The following is a 16,673-nucleotide window of genomic DNA, read 5'->3' on the forward strand; positions in this document are numbered from 1 at the left end:
AGCAGATCCATGGATTGGTAGCCAGGGTCAGTGGGTGGAGCAGAGATGTTTGGTGGGAGTGTAGAAGGAGAAGTGGTGGTTGAGGTATGTATGTCCGACATTGTGGAAGGTTTTGTAGGTGTGCGTGAGGGGCTTGAAGGTGAGTATTTTGTTGATAGGTAGCCAGAGTAGGTCTCTAAGGTGGCCGGAGATGTGGTTGCGGTGTGGTATGTTCAAGATGAGTCTGGCAGGGGCGTTCTTGACGTCCTGCAGTTTTGTTTTGCGTTTATTTATTTATATCATTTCTAAAGCGCGCTGCAACCCTACGGGCATCCTGGCGCTGAAATGTGCAACTAAAGAGCTGAACAGCAAAGGGCAAGTGAGTGGAAAAGCTCTAGGGAGGTGTGATGTTAGGGAAAAGCCAAGTCTTTATCCTTTTGCAGAAAAGCATCAATTCATTGGTTTTCCTAATTGCCAAGGGAAGGCTATTCCAGAGATGGTCTGCAGCTATGCCAAAAGCTCCGCCACCATGAGTGGCTTTCCTAATCCTAGGTACACTAAGGAGATTAGTGGATGAGGAACGGAGAGTCAGCGTAGGTTCATACCACTTGAATTTGGCCTGAAGGGGTTTAGGACCTAAGCCATGTGCCGCTTTAAAAACGGTACACAGGGATTTGAACCGGATCCTCTGATGAACGGGCAGCCAATGGAACTCATCCAGAGCAAGGGCGGTAGAGGACCGACGTCCTCGAGAAAGCACCATCTTTGCAGCTGCCGCCTGGATGCTCTGGAGTCTGGAAATCAGATAAGCAGGAGATTCCAGTAACAGAGCATTGCAGTAATCCAGGCGGCTGAGGATGGTACTTCTGACCACGGTTGCTCTGGTGTGTGCTGGAAGTAAGGGCAGCAGCTTTCGAAGGTCCCGCATTAGGGCGAAGCAGCTGCTCACCTGTCTATTGACGTTGGACTCCAGACTCAGATTGTCATTGAGACTGACCCCCAGATTCCGCACCGTTTTTACTGGTACCAATGGCTCACATGAGTCTAGAGGCCAAAAGTCAACCGGCAGGTTTCTGGCTATTCTTCCCACTTTGCATTGCATTATCTCAGTTTTGCTGCTGTTAAACTGTAGAGAATTTCTTTTTAGCCAGGTTGCCATTTTCATTATGCAGGTATGGAAAGTCTCAAGAGATTCTGCATGGGCACCATCAAGGGAGATCATCTGCTGCATGTCATCCGCATAGTTGATCACGCTAATGCCGTGAGCCTTGATGATGTCCATCAGGGGCTGCATATAAACGTTAAAAAGGATCGGGCTGATCGCAGACCCCTGAGGAACCCCATGTGAGACCATAGCAAACTCAGACTGATACGGGGGCAATGCCACTGCCTGCCATCTATCTGACAGGTAAGAGCGGAGCCACTCAAGTGCCGTACCCTCTACTCCAGCGGTTTTCAGCCTAGTCAGCAGGATGTCGTGGCTCACAGTGTCGAATGCGGCGGACAGGTCAAGCAGAATCAGAATTGCTGACTCTCCCCTGTCCGCCCTCATTCTTAGGTCATCCAGGACCATCAGTAATGCTGACTCGGTTCCATGGGCTGGTCTGAACCCAAATTGCTCCTCTTCAAGGATGTTATTAGTTTCCAGGAAGAGGGACAAAGACCTACTGACCATCCGTTCCATGATCTTAACTGGATACGGCAGGAGTGAAATAGGTCGGTAGTTCTTATGGCAATTGGGGTCCAGATTGGATTTCTTTAGCAGGGGTGTGACCACTGCCTGCTTCCACTCCCTCGGCACAGTACCTGTGCCGAAGAATTGGACACATAGCTGGCGGAGTACAGGAAAGAATTCAGCCCCAAATTCTTTTACTATTTTATGGTGTAGAGGATCCAGTGGGGATCCAGATGTTACATTAAGGGCTAATTGCGCGAACTCTTGTTCAGCGATGGTATCGAATGTATCCAGAATAGCCCCTGGTATCAGGCGTTCTTCCATTTCCTCGTCCCTCTTTCCATTCTCCATGCTGCTTTGGTGCTGCACTATGGAGGGGGGGCATCCTCCATGCTTTCTATAAGTTTGGAAATCTTTTCCTGAAAGAAGGAGGCCAGGCCATCACAGAATTCCTGTGAAGGTTTGATATTACTGTTGGTACAAGCAGGGTGGGACAAATCTTTGACAATTTTAAAGATATCACGTGACTTGTTTGAGCTTTTTAAAATAGTGGCAGCAAAATATTCTGATTTGGCTGTGGCAATCTCCTTCTTATATCGGGTTATTGTCAGCCTCCAGAGTAGTCTATTCTGTTCTTCGTAGCCTCGTTTTGGGCTACGGGTGTGCCGGCATAGAATGCATTGCCATGATCCAGTCTGCTGATGATGAGTGCATGGGCGACCTTTTACCTGGACTCGGTGGGGATCCACTTGAAGATATTAGGAAGCAGATGGAGTATGTGCAAGCAGGAGGATGACCGGCATTGATATGGTGGTTCAAAGAGAGCGAGGAGTCCAGGATGATGTAGAGGTTTCATGCGGTCCTTGGATGTGGGGATTCCAGTGTGTAGTGAAGAAGCCCCCCAACCCATTTCCCTCAAGGACATTGGAAATACAAATTTGCTCCTGCCTCCACCCCAGGGCCTTGACTATCTTCCTTTCCTAGTTTATTCTCCTAGCTGGACTGCCCTACGTTATTTGATTTAACACAAGACAGTCAAATGTGTTTCATAATCAATGGATCGGCAGGGTGTGATTGTGACCACGCCTGAATTTGAAGAACAGGGGAATGGCATGCATTGTTGTTTGTGAGTGTGTTGGTGTGATTCATGTGGTGGCAGGCAGTGACACTGGGTGCTTGTTTATCTGTAACTATTGTACTTAAATGTGTTTGTGATGATTTACAATGTTGGTGGTCTACCGACAGCTGGTCTTTTCAATCTCTGAAGGTGATGTTTTCCTTCCTCTATGAGAGTTAGCAAGATTTGTTCACCAGGTCAACTCCACACTGCTTTGTTTTCTGTTTTATACTCCTCAAAGAGTCAGACTCAACCAGTCACTTTAGAGAACACAAACACAAATCTAGTCTACACAAATAATTACTCAATGTTTCTATTGTTGTGCATCCACAGCATTGTACTACAGGTCGATCTATTACATTTGAGTCAGGACACAGTTGGTATGAAATCAGACACCTTACTTGGAGTCAGAAGGATTAGGATCATGGAAGGAATCAGGGGGTTAGTGTGACTACTTCGAGAACTGCCATTAGAAGAAGGAAGCTTGCAACTTCACTGAAACCAATTGATTTGTTTAAAGTGGCCTACCCAAATCTGTGGAGCGGTGCTGAATGGTGACGGCTGTGCGTTGATTTTACTTGCTTTGGAAAATGAAATGTTGCTGGGTGTTTGTGCTCAGTGTGGTCTGGCTCAAATTTGAAGCTATGTGGTGGTTGTGTGGGGGCGTGTTGTAGGTAACTGGAGACAGACATGTGGTCATGAATGATCATCACAATATTATGCATGTGCTGTTGGGCTACAAATTGTTGTTATGATTTATGTTGGTGAATTGAGGATCATGGCAGATGCGAGATTGATCAGCCTGATACCGATAGTTACATGCTGTCTCTTCTGTGTGATTTTTGATTGTTGTAAAATTGCTCTCACCAATGTTCACACATCAGTCATAAAATGAACGAGAGCATAAAAGAACTCTTCTTCTTTTCTCTCTTGCACTACCTCTGAGTCTTCTCAGTACTCTCCTTATGAAGTTGTTTCTTTCTCCTTGATCCTACATATCATTTTTGTTTTACAATCCACAGGCCCTCTTATCCTGTACCATACTGGAAAAGCAACATAACACTCATGCTTACCTTCCAGCACCGCATCCGTCAGGCACCCAAGATTGACGGGCAGTCCAAGAAGAATGCAGATGCAACTCTCAATTTGCCGATACAGTATCATCTTTTCTTTTGATAATCGTTAGAACTGTGTATGTTGTTCACTTAACTCCTTTATAGTTTGTAATATATTTGCTATCCTTCAAAGCTAGGGAACACAGAACATTTAGATATTATGTAACATCTGCCTCTCTGGGGGCAGACTGACAGTTTGGTTTGCATTGCATTTAAGTTACCTGTAATCATTCCTTTGTTTCCTTTTCCTCCCATAACAGATTAATTGTGGTTGGCTGCTCCTTGCCCAGATGAATGTTGTATTTGTGCAATGTTTGACTTTGTCATACCTTTCCCCAAATTTATTTCCAATCCATTTATCAAACCCTTAACCCTCTTTCCCCAGGCTGTGTGATTTATTGAGATGTGACTTAATAAATTACACTATTAATTAACCAGACACTCGGTGTGGTAGATGTGGTGAAAGGAACATCAACTCAGTGCAGGGTCTTCAGCACTATGTATAGACCACACTTGCCACATTTACCCAATGATGCACAAAAACAGTGTTCGATAATGCCAGCATCAATATTAAGGCACCGTGTTGCTCCAAAGCTTACCCATATGCACTTAGAAGTTTGAGTCAGTTTCATTTGATAACATTTACTACCTCACCGTTGTTCTGAATAATTCAATATAGCATTGCTTATTATATTTTCTCTATTGTCTCTCTTACTAATGTACTAGTAGTCTTGTCTAGTGACTGTCTCGATTGTTTGTAAAGCTGATATATAATATTATATAACCCATTAACTCAGTTTGTATTGACATTTTGTTAGTTACCTTCAATGAATAGTCCTTATGCTACAGTTGAGTTCACCTAGGAGTCAGTGAGATGCTGTCTCTCATACCTTCTCTGTTAGTGCACTAGCATGATACTACTACCACCACCATGGCGCCTTGGTACAAAATACAGCCCTCGCTTCATCTTTTTGGGTAAGAAAACTGTGGAGCATTGTTATACTGCAACATAGACAATAGAACCCCCGCCACTTGCTGACTGAAGAAACAAGTATGAGGAGAATAGAAGGACAAGTGTACCACATAACCATGTTTTTCTAAACCATCAGCAGGTTTTAAAAACATGCTGCGGCAAAGGCAGCAGTGCAAAGTAAAGTACCACCAAAAAGATTTCAATCATAATGTAAAATTATGAAATATTTGTTCCCCATACAATATAAACTAAACACACAACTGGCCCACCCCTCTTCCCAAACAAATTTCCCTGTCCCCAACCAATGCCCCAAAAGAAAGTTGTGTCCAGAGTAAACTAAAGTAGTCCAAACATTTAATTGTTCATAAAAACATCCAAATGTCCCAACTCCAACATTCCCACCCTCTCCCCACAACAAGTCCCACCCACCAAAAACAGTATTAACAAGCATAGGCATATCCAATAGGCCTCGCCTTTGGGGACTTATAAGTGTTTAGACAGAACTATTGGCTTTTGTTAACATTTTTAATATGTGTTGTAGAGCATTGTGAATGTTGTGCAGCATGTTTAATAGTTATAATTTATAATTAAAAAAGTGTTATAATCATTTTTGTCACATTATATATAACCTAGAAAACATTACATAAAACTGAAATACCCTAATAAAAACCAGAATTAACACCAAAAATATGTTCTAGTTTTTTTGTTTATGCAATGCTGTGAATTTTTGCCTGCCTGTTCTAATGCTTTTTTGTTATAGTTTTCATTTTTTGGTGGGGGCAGTTCATCATAGTAACATAACATAATGTGTATTTGTAAAGCACACTTTCATCCGCCAAGGGGTATCTTGGTGCTGAATAACAGACGTCTATTGATTACCCAACTCAATAGTACTCATTTTCTCGACCTCAGGAAGGATGAAAGGCTTAGTGAATTTGCCGGAATTTGGACCTGTGACCATGAGGTCAAACACAGTCCCCTGCAGTGAGCACCAATTCATGTAAAACCAGGGAAACATGGTGTAAGTTGAGCACAGTGCATGCGTGTATAGCACAGAGTAAGTATAGAACACAGAATATTCACCACACATGGAGCACATGGCAAAATGTTGTAAAATATATGCACAGCAGAGTTCACAGTGGGGCCCTGTTTTGGCAATATATACTTATAGCACACAAAGCGTGCGGTAGAAAGGGTGCATGTAAAACACAGGTAAGAGGGCGGTAGATGTACAGCACCAAGACCACAGAACAAAGCAGGCCACGAAACACAAGGTAGTAGTATATTGCACAGAAAACACGCCAAGCATAAAGCATGCGCACACGACAGCCACACACCACACAGTACACGTACAGCATGTAAAGTCGATATGGAAGTCATTCAGGTTGTGGTAGCACATTTAAAAAGTGTGAAAAGACATAGAAACATGAGTACACATAAATTAAGTGGCACTCGAAGAGAGTAACCAGAGGTAAGCACACAATACAAGATAAACGCAGAGCACGTGCTACATGTACAACACAGAGGACACAGAATGAGTGGGCGAGGAGTAAGTTAGTATGATGGGGAGAAAGGGATGAGTGGATTTTAGTAGAAGAGAGCTGGGGATGAATGAGGGCAAGAAGGGGTGATTGATGGCTGGTGGATCAGGGAATGGAAAGTAAAGAGGGTGAAGGTGAGTGAAGGAATGGGCATGACTATGAAGGATGTGGGGAGGTGGTAAGGGAGGAGATGAGGAAAGAGGAAAACAAAGTAGGGCGGTGAGGATGGGGCGGGTAGTAAAAAGAGGGGGTACATGCACGAGTGGAGGGGCATGGAGGTGAGATGGGGACCCAGTGAGGGTTGTGGAGGCCTGTAGGACTCAAGCAAAGAATTGGAGTGTCGGGGGCAAATGAGTACAAGAGGGCAGCGAAAGGGAGGGCAGGAGGAAAAGTGTGGAAGGGAGTTAGACTACATTTTCAGGGTGAGGGGTAAAAGGGTAGTGCAGAGTGGTTTTGTAGAAGCAACGTGGGTGGGGAAGTCAGGAATTGTGAAGTGGGCAAGGAAAGCATATACGGCTGTGGGGATGAGAGCGAACTCAGGGGGTTAGAGGGAAGCCGAGGGGGGGGGGGCAAGGCAGAACTGAGGTAGGAATTTGTGAGTGGAAGTAAAGACTGAGTTAACATGAGTGGGCAGGGGGAATGAGGGTGAGGGGAAGGCGTATGGGGCATTAATTGAAGATGTAAAGGGAAATCAAACTGAGAAAAAAGGTGGAAGTGAGAGAATATGGATGTGACACTGCTGGAGAAAGTCGAGAGGCTGCGGAAGGAGAGGAGGGAGGCATGGTCAGACAGGAGAGGTGGGGAGTGAAAAAAACAAGCGCGGCTGCTAAACTGAAAGCAACCCGCTGTGTTTTAAGATCCATGACGAGGAATGCAGCTGGCACCCTGCACGCCGCTGCTTGCTCCCAACAGCTGGATGCCGTGGGAGTGAGGTGGGGAGTGAATAAAACAAGCACAGCCACAAAACTAAAAGCAACTGCGCTGTGTTTAATGATCCACAGTGAGGAATGCAGCTAGCACCCTGCGCGCCGCTGCTCACTCCCGACAGCTGGATGCCGTGGGAGTGAAAATTTACAGGAAAGGTGGGATATGCACCCGCCTTTGGCCAATTGCGTGCTTTCATTTTTTAAAGTCACACGCAAATGCAAATAGAATATGTGGAAGTTGAAAAACCACATGGACAAGTTTTGAGAAAGTCTGGAATTATTCCAAGAGGCCTCCCCATAGAGCAGCACATGCGCACTGTGCTAGACTCAACCTAAAAAGGGATCAGTGGTTCTGCCACCAGTTTGCTTAAACAAAGCAAGGGATATTTCAACTTAAATCCAAAGAAAAACTCATGTGTTCTATTTTCACAATACGATTTTATAGTAAATTATTATAAGTTTGTGTGATCAATTTAAACACATATATGTGCACACACACACACACAGATAGACTACATATAATAACAATTGAATTAACGACATGAAGTGAACACCAAACATGACATATATATTTACATATCACAACAAATAATATACATGACACTTGAACATATATTGTAAAAACAAATAAACACAGTTTGCAGTTCTTGTAAAGAAAGCATCAACCCAGTACATGTTTTCTTCTATTATTTTCAATTATTCTGGACGATCATATACACTTGACATTAAAGCGTCGATGTTTTGACCCCTGGGTTTATTGATGATATTGTGCTTGTCTGTATGGGGTCTTAGGGACATACTACTACAAACTAAAACAGACAAAACCACTGATGATAATCACATTGTCTGTCTCTCTACCTTCAGCAATAGGAGCAATGAAATTAAGAGAATTATAAATCAAAATTGGCACCTAGTATCGGACGAAAAAGGTAGCACAGAGCGTCCCTTGTTTGAATTTAAACGAGGCAGGAACATTAAGGATTATGTAGTCAGCTCATACCTTAAAGATGAACCAGTACCTGACGCAGGTTCCCCCCTAATGTTACCACGGCTCCAAAGACACTATAAATGTGGACAGTGCAAAGCGTGTGAGTTCACAGTTGAACAAAAGGAATTTACTCACAATTGCATTGATTTGAATTGAATTGAGGTTCTATTTCCATAGCGCATGGCTACTCTGAGGCCTCCTAGCGCTCATTTATAGAATGGCAGGGAAGATCAAGCCACGGTACTATGGAACCGTCCCGAACAGATGGGTTTTTAAAAGCTTCCGGAAGGCCAGAAGATTATCGTTTTCTCGGCGGGCAAGGGGGAGAGAGTTCCAAATCTTTGCGGCATTAAACGAGAAGGAGCGTCCTCCCTATTTCGCTTTGCATATCTTCTTAGTGGTGGCCAGGCACAAAGAGCTGGAATGCAGGGTACTGTGAGGGAGATAGGGGGTGACCAGAGAGTGCATAATCGCCGGACCAGTCTTCCAGATGGCTTTGTGGGCCAAACACATAGCCTTGAACTGTATCCTGGCTGAAATCGGGAGCCAATGGAGTTTCCTCAATGCTGGTCTTGCAGACTGCCATCGCAGGGTCTGAAAGAGCAGGCGCGCTGCACAATTCTGTGTTACTTGCAGTTTGTTGATCGTAGCTTGGGGGGCTCCGAGATATAAGGCATTCCCGTAATCCAGGCGAGAGAGTATAAGGGCCTGAACCATAATTCTTCTTGCCTGAAATGGGAGTAGGAGGATGATTTTACGCAGCATTCTCATCAGTCCATAGCAACAAGCTGAGAGTTTGGCTGCCTGGTGGGTGAAATCAAGAGAGCTGTCGAGCCACTTGCCGAGGCTCTTTATCTGAGTCTTTGGGGGTGGAGCGGAGCCTAAACAAGCCGGCCACAGGGAGGCGGGGACAGAGGACAATGGATTACCCAACAGCATGATTTCTGTCTTGTCCCCGTTGAGTCTAAGGCATGAAAGTTCCATCCACTCGGCCACCACCTCTTGGCAAGGGCCTAGGGTGCTAGATGTCCCCTTAGCCTGATTTTAGGATACCACTAGCTGAGTGTTGTCTGCATAGGTGATGATCTTAATGCTGAATGGATGGACAATCCCAGCCAAAGGACTCATATAGATATTAAAAAGCTTGGGGCTCAGGGGTTCATTGGCAAGAAATACTGTTTACACCATCATACAAATTGTAATACATAGGACGTAATCTATCTAATCAAATGTCCGTGCCAGAAAGTGTATATAGGTCAGAAAAAGCAAAAGATTAAGACATGTATCTTGCAGCATTGTTCTCGCATTCGCTGCAAGGTACAAGGGCCCCTCTGGTGGAACATTTTAGTTAAGGACACAGTATCAACAGCATTTTAACCTGATCCCACAAGAGGGCAGTCAGGTCACGTCTAGCTTCCTGACACACGAGGACGCTTGGAACAGACGTAGGCAAGCGTAGGCATCACTAAATCTATTTAAAGGAAGTAGCTCCAGTTTTTTACTTTGAAGGATAGAAAGCCCAAGGTAAGACGCTGCCACTGACAGCTCGACACACTGAACTTGAGTTATGACATGAGCCTTAGGCTAATTGTCTGAAAAGTTCCCCCTTGGGTGAACTAACAAAATAGTGAACACTTATATCCCCATCATTTCATACAACATTAGTAGGAGCAACAAATACGGAGCAAAATGATAATGACCATAATGGTAAACTATTAAAAAGTGTACAGTTTATTACAATATATATTAAAAAAACATAGCATACAATGTTATATCCTTAAAAATCATTTACAATTATACGCATAATGCTACATTCGGTGGGAAAAAAATTAAGGAAAATAATTCCAATTTAAAATGAGATGAGTACATTAGTCAAATAATTTAATCACACTCCAAACCCTATGCTACTATTTTGATTGGAGGAGTTGTCTTCCAATGACTTAATGTATCACAGCTCAAATGCATCGACGCGTTTCGGTTTGGCACTTGTCTTTAAAGCCAACACCTTCTTCAGGATTAAGACATTCAATTCCCACAACTCATATACAATATCTAAAACAAGAGATATAATACATAGCATAAGATCAACAGAATAAACAGAATAAAAAGTACAAAATACATTATTCCATACATTATTGCTCCTATACAAAATGATCCAATCTACAACAAAGCTATCAGACATTCTATTCACTCTCAAAGACATTTCTCAATATTCATTGTTGCATAGCAATGAGGGACAAACGGATACTATGTCGCCAACCTTGATGCGTCTTGCCTCTTAGACCCTTTCTAATAATTCTCCTATAGAGAGCAAAAGTACATCTTCACTATATATGAACTACATCCCCAAATTAGGTCTATAGAAATGTTGTACTAAGGATGACTATATTTTGCATCCCAGCTACTACATTTTATGACAGGAGACATACGTATAAAGGTTCAGCCTATAAATCTAGGCAAAGGTGTATTTGTTATATTCAAGCGAATTAGACATAGGCCACAGACCTTCACACTTATCCACGATACCATGTAATTGTTATCTAAACATTAGAATTGCCTTTTAGACCCTTTCTCATAATTCTCCTATAGAGAGCAAAAGTACATCCTCACTCTATATAAACTCCAGCCCCAAATTAGGTCTAGAGTCTCAGAGTGTCTGTAGAAGTCCTCTAATTCAGAACAATTCCTCCTGAGTCGGAGGAATTGGCTAAAGGGAATGCTTTCTCTCTGTGTCTTCGGGTGAAAACTCGAGAATTGGAGAAGAGTTTTTTGCTGTAGGTTTAGTAAATAACTCCACTCCTAAAACACCATTGACATCCTTTATGGTTATGTCCAAAGAATCGACTTTGAGGGTGCTGTATGAAGATGTAAATTTCAAATTTGGGTCACCCATGATCAACCAAGATAAAAAATCTTCCAAAAGGTCAATCGTGTCTTCCCAAATAAAAAATATATCATCAATGTAGCGGTACCAGCCCGCTACATTTTCCGAAAAGGGGGCTAGTTTGTTGTAAATATGTTTGGCCTCGAACTGTCCCACATAAAGGCAGGCCAGAGTAGGGGCACAAGTGGCCCCCATACTGGTCCCCTTCAGTTGTTTAAAATATTCATCTTTGAACAAGAAAACATTGTTCATTAAAATAAGTTGTATACAGTTGACAATGAATACCCTACTAGCTCCAAAAGATCATGAGTTTCTAGTATGTCATTAATGACACTAACAGTGTCCATTTGCGGAATGGTAGTGTAGAGAGACTCAATGTCCAGTGTCACTAGACACTGAGTCTCTCCACAAAACTTCCTGCCCTCAATCAATGAGATCATGTGTGCGGAGTCTCTAACATAAGACCTGAGACCACATACAATTGGTCTAAGAAAGTGGTCAACATATTTACTAATAGGTTCAAGTAATGAATCTATACTGCTAACAATTGGTCTCATCGGGGGGTCTTCATAATTTTTGTGTACCTTAGGAAGGCCATATATTGCTGGGGTCCTTGGTTCAACATTATTAAGGAACTTAAATTCCTCCTCACCTATCCAATTGTTTTCTTTAGCCTCATTAAGGAGAGCTAAGCAGTCTTTTGAGATTTTAGAAATACTGCTAGCCTGGACATGGGTGTAATGTTCTTTCACATCAAGAAGTTTATACATCCTTTTTTCATAATCTTTCGTGTTAAACACAACTACCCTACCCCCCTTGTCAGCTGGTTTGATCATAAGGGACTTGTCATCTTTCATAGAATTTAATGCCATTCTTTCTTCCTTACTAATATTGTGAGTGCTAGGTCTGTTGGATTTCCCTAAGATCTGATAAATACCGCTTTCGACGGCGGTCTCAAATGCTTCTATATTCTTCCCAACCATGGATAGCGTAGGGGTAAATGATGACTTTGATTTGAGTCCTGAAATATTGACACGTTCTCTGGGCTCCCTATCTTCAAAAAATATCCGTAGTCTAACTTTTCTAAAAAAGGAGGGCATATCTTTCTCCAACTGAAACTGGTCTATATTAGTAGAAGGAACAAAACGCAGGCCCCTTCTAAGGACCTTCATCTCAATATCGTTGAGATTTCTATCTGATAGATTGATTACTGGTATTCTGTCAGTCTCCAGTATCTCTTGCTCCTTGTACTCATATATTCCTGCTGTTGTGGAGGGCCCTGGTTGAATTGACCCTGTGTTCCCATTGTAGCGCTGCCCTCTCTTCGGGCGTGACCCTAAAAAATATCCCTGATCATTAGAGTAGTTCCTACTGGAATGATCCTCTCTCTGGAGGCCTTCATCCTCACTACTCGATCCTGATGTTTCAGAGAAAGTATTTTGTTTCCTTCCTCCTCTGTTGTAAATATGTTTATTCTGTGGCCTTTCCCAGTTGGGGTCATTCCGTTGTTGGTAGTAATTTTCTTTCAAAAACGGATAAACCTTTTCCTCAGAGAATCTATCTATATCTTTTTTTAGTTTATTCATTTTCTTATTAGTCAGGTATTCGCTGTATCCTTCAACATCCCTATTTATGTCCTCAAGTTTTTTCTTAGCTGCTTCAAGGGCAGGACAGTTTTTTAATTCTATTTCAAGTTTGTCTATTGTATATTTTTCTATTATAATGAGTTCTTGGGCCGTCTCAATGATCAGGAGCATCCAGTCTCGGCTGCATCTGTTCGTGATCATAGTCTAGGTTTCCAAGAACTTCCTATTTTCACAGAACAAACCAGGCTCATTACGCACCTGTAGATCAATAGGGATAGTGCCAGATTTAATGTACTCCACTAGAAAATCAGCATGAGCTTCAGTCCGAATAACCTTTTTTTTAGATTAAGTAGTTTTCCCCAATTTTCACCTTTTCCAGTGACTATTGTGATCTTATTTCCATTTTTAGTGTTGATAATTCAATTCAATTGGTCATCACTGAACCCAAAGGTTCTAAATTGATCCATTTATATTTCACAAAGGCTTTACACCTATCTAACTCTCCAGCCACAAGGGCTGTGCACAATGTCTCTAACAAAAGAGAGGGACCCAAGATCCGAAGGGGTAGGGTACCAAAAGACAAATTGTCAGAAAAGTTTCCCCTTTGGGTGAACTGACAAAATAGTGAACACTTATATCCACTTCATTTCATACAACATTAGTAGGAGCAACAAATACGGAGCAAAATGATAATGACAATAATGGTAAAATATTAAAAAGTGTACAGTTTATTACAATATATATTTAAAAAAACATAGCATACAATGTTATATCCTTAAAAATCAATTACAATTCGCTTGAATATGTACTTTTGCTCGCTATAGGAGAATTATTAGAAAGGGTCCGTATTTGTTGCTCCTACTAATGTTGTATGAAATGATGTGGATATAAGTGTTGACTATTTTGTTTGTTCACCAAAAGGGGAAACTTTTCAGACAATTTGTCTTTTGGTACCTTACCCCTTTGGATCTTTGGTCCCTCTCTTTTGTTATAGACATGAGCCTTAGGCTAACCAATGGAATTTTTAGCAAAGGTCTTAACCCCTTTTTTCACATTTCATTTTTAGAAGTATCCAAAGGCCATTAATCAGCCTAGGATACCATTGTGAAGTTTGTTTTTGGAGGCGAAAGGCCCCAACAGGCAATCTCTTGAAATATAAGGAAATGCATCCAGGGAACCTTGTGCGCTATACGCCGGAGGTTAGTGATTATTCTTTACTCTCTAAACCTTGGTAATTGTTGTATCTGACTTTAGCACTATCGGACTATTTAATCGTTAATAGCCATTATCCTATTGTGTAATACAGGAAAGCTTTGCCCAAGATTAAATCCTATTGAGTGACCTGAAGGCAAACGTCAGAATCAGGTCATCCGTCCACGCATGAGTACAAGCTGCTGTGCTGAATATTTATCAGGGTGGAATCTATTTTAAGATGAGCAGAGACCTGTGGTATCTCCAGTTCTGATTCTTTGTCCAAACCTTACCATATACTAAAGTGCAATCATTTAGTTTTTTCTAAATAGGGCACACACAGATCTAATATCTAGTCCTGAAGAAGACCCCATACAGACGAGCACAATATCACCAATAAACCCAGGGGTCGAAACGTCGATGCTTTAATGTTAAGTGTATATGAACACCCAGAATAATTGAAAATAATAGGAGAAAACATGTACTGGGTTGATACTTTCTTTACAAGAACTGCACACTGTGTTTATTTGTTATTGCAATACATTTTCTTGTGTCCTGTATATTATGTGTTGTGATATGTAAATATATATGTAATTTTTGGTGTTCACTTCACGTCATTAACTCAATTGTTACTATATATAGTCTATCTGTGTGTGTGTGCACATATATGTGTTTACATTGATTACACAAAATTATAATAATTTACTAAAAAATCATATTGTGAAAATAGAACACATGAGTGTCTCTTTTGGTTTGGATTTAAGTTAACATTGATTGTTGGTATCATCTGGGGGGACTGTGAACACTTTTGTGGAGCCTTTGGGGGAATTGTGCTGGTTAGTCCACCTACCCGCACTTGCTGCTGATCTCGCTGCTAGTCTCCCCTGCCGCCGCCCACTCCATCTCGCGGCTGCCATAGGGGGAGACTACAGCCCCCAGGAAACCCTGCACCATCACGCACACCTGCGCGAACTTTCGCTCCCGGAGGAGCTGAAAAGGGCGAGGCTCCCTCAGTGGAGCGGGGGACTGTGGACACTTTTGTGGAGCCTTTGGGGGAATTGTGCTGGTTAGTCCACCTACCCGCACTTGCTGCTGATCTAGCTGCTAGTCTCCCCTGCCGCCGCCCACTCCATCTCGCGGCTGCCATAGGGGGAGACTACAGCCCCCAGGAAACCCTGCGCCATCACGCACACCTGCACGGACTTTCGCTCCCAGAGGAGCTGAAAAGGGCGAGGCTTCCTCAGTGGAGCGGGGGACTGTGAACACTTTTGTGGAGCCTTTGGGGGAATTGTGCTGGTTAGTCCACCTACCCGCACTTGCTGCTGATCTCGCTGCTAGTCTCCCCTGCCGCCACCCACTCCATCTCGCGGCTTCTATATGGGGAGACTACAGCCCCCAGGAAACCCTGCGCCATCACGCACACCTGCACGGACTTTCGCTCCTGGAGGAGCTGAAAAGGGCGAGGCTCCTTCCGCGTCACGGGACGCGCGCGGGGCACGCCGGGCTAAGCCCGGGCAAAGGGCGGGCCGTCTGTGGCTGTCCGGGACTGTCCGGGACTGGTCAGGGCCACCCCCCTTGAGAACTGTTATTTGGCTGCAAAGGAACACAGGACTCCTGTAAGTCCACTACCCTTCCAGGACCAAGGTTCTCACTGTAGGTACTGTGTTCAGACCCTGCCATCCCCGCCATGTAGATGGCAACTCGTTCGGGCAAAAACCAGAGAGGGGGGTAGGGAGGAAGAGGGGGGTATGGTCGGCACCATGGATCAGTTTATCACTCGTGTGGCTACTGTCATCGAAAAGGAGATCGCTATGACAGAGCGGTGCCTCTCTCGAGAACGCCTTGTTGACAAACGGTCATCGCTGGGTTCGATAGCTTTGGTACCATCTCCAGTGCGACCTCTTGACCCATTTATCCCTGCCTCACCTCCCCTGGATCACCCCCGGGTGACCGCTCTAAGAACTAGCATAGATAGGTTGGAGAGTCTGACGGATGAAGCTCATTTAGTTGAAATCAATGCTGCCCCAGACCCCCTGGCTAGTGAGTCAGTTGCCCCCACACTGTCTCTAGCTATAAATCCTACTCATGTGGACATACCTCTCTTACCTGCACTCGTAGCACAGGCACAAATACATCCAGTTCCAATCAAACGAAAAAGAGTGGCTAGCCCACGGAAAGGTAGATTGGTTAAACCATACAAGAGACTCCGGGGGTTTGGTACTAGGACAGGTGGTGCCCAAAAGGTAGCGGGAGGAGTCACCAGCACCTTGATGGGAGTGAAGGGGGGGGACCTACCTGGAGGGCCAGTGCCCAATGTCTGTCCAGATCAGATTAGTGATTCTGTAGGGACCTCACCCTCAGACTCTCTCTCCATCGCAAATATGGAGAAAGTGATGAAACTACTACTTCTCCCTGTGTTAGAGAGAATCCAAGGACTATCAGAGCGGATGGACAAACTAGAGCAGACAACCCTAGACAACTTCTTCTCCCTAAAATCATGTATTAAGTTACAGTTAAGAATTAGGGAGGAGGGGACTGGGGGGGGGGCTGACAGCAGGGAGACTCCCATAGCCCCACAAGGTCCCACTTCTATACCCAACACTATAGCCGGTCCCGCTCCTGTGGTGCCGGTGGTGATTGTTTCTGCTCCTAACCCTGTGGCTCACCCAGGGGTAGCCAAGAAGCCCGGGTCGCTGGC

This window comes from Lissotriton helveticus, chromosome 6, assembly GCF_964261635.1.
Source record: "Lissotriton helveticus chromosome 6, aLisHel1.1, whole genome shotgun sequence".
Lineage (NCBI taxonomy): Eukaryota > Metazoa > Chordata > Amphibia > Caudata > Salamandridae > Lissotriton > Lissotriton helveticus.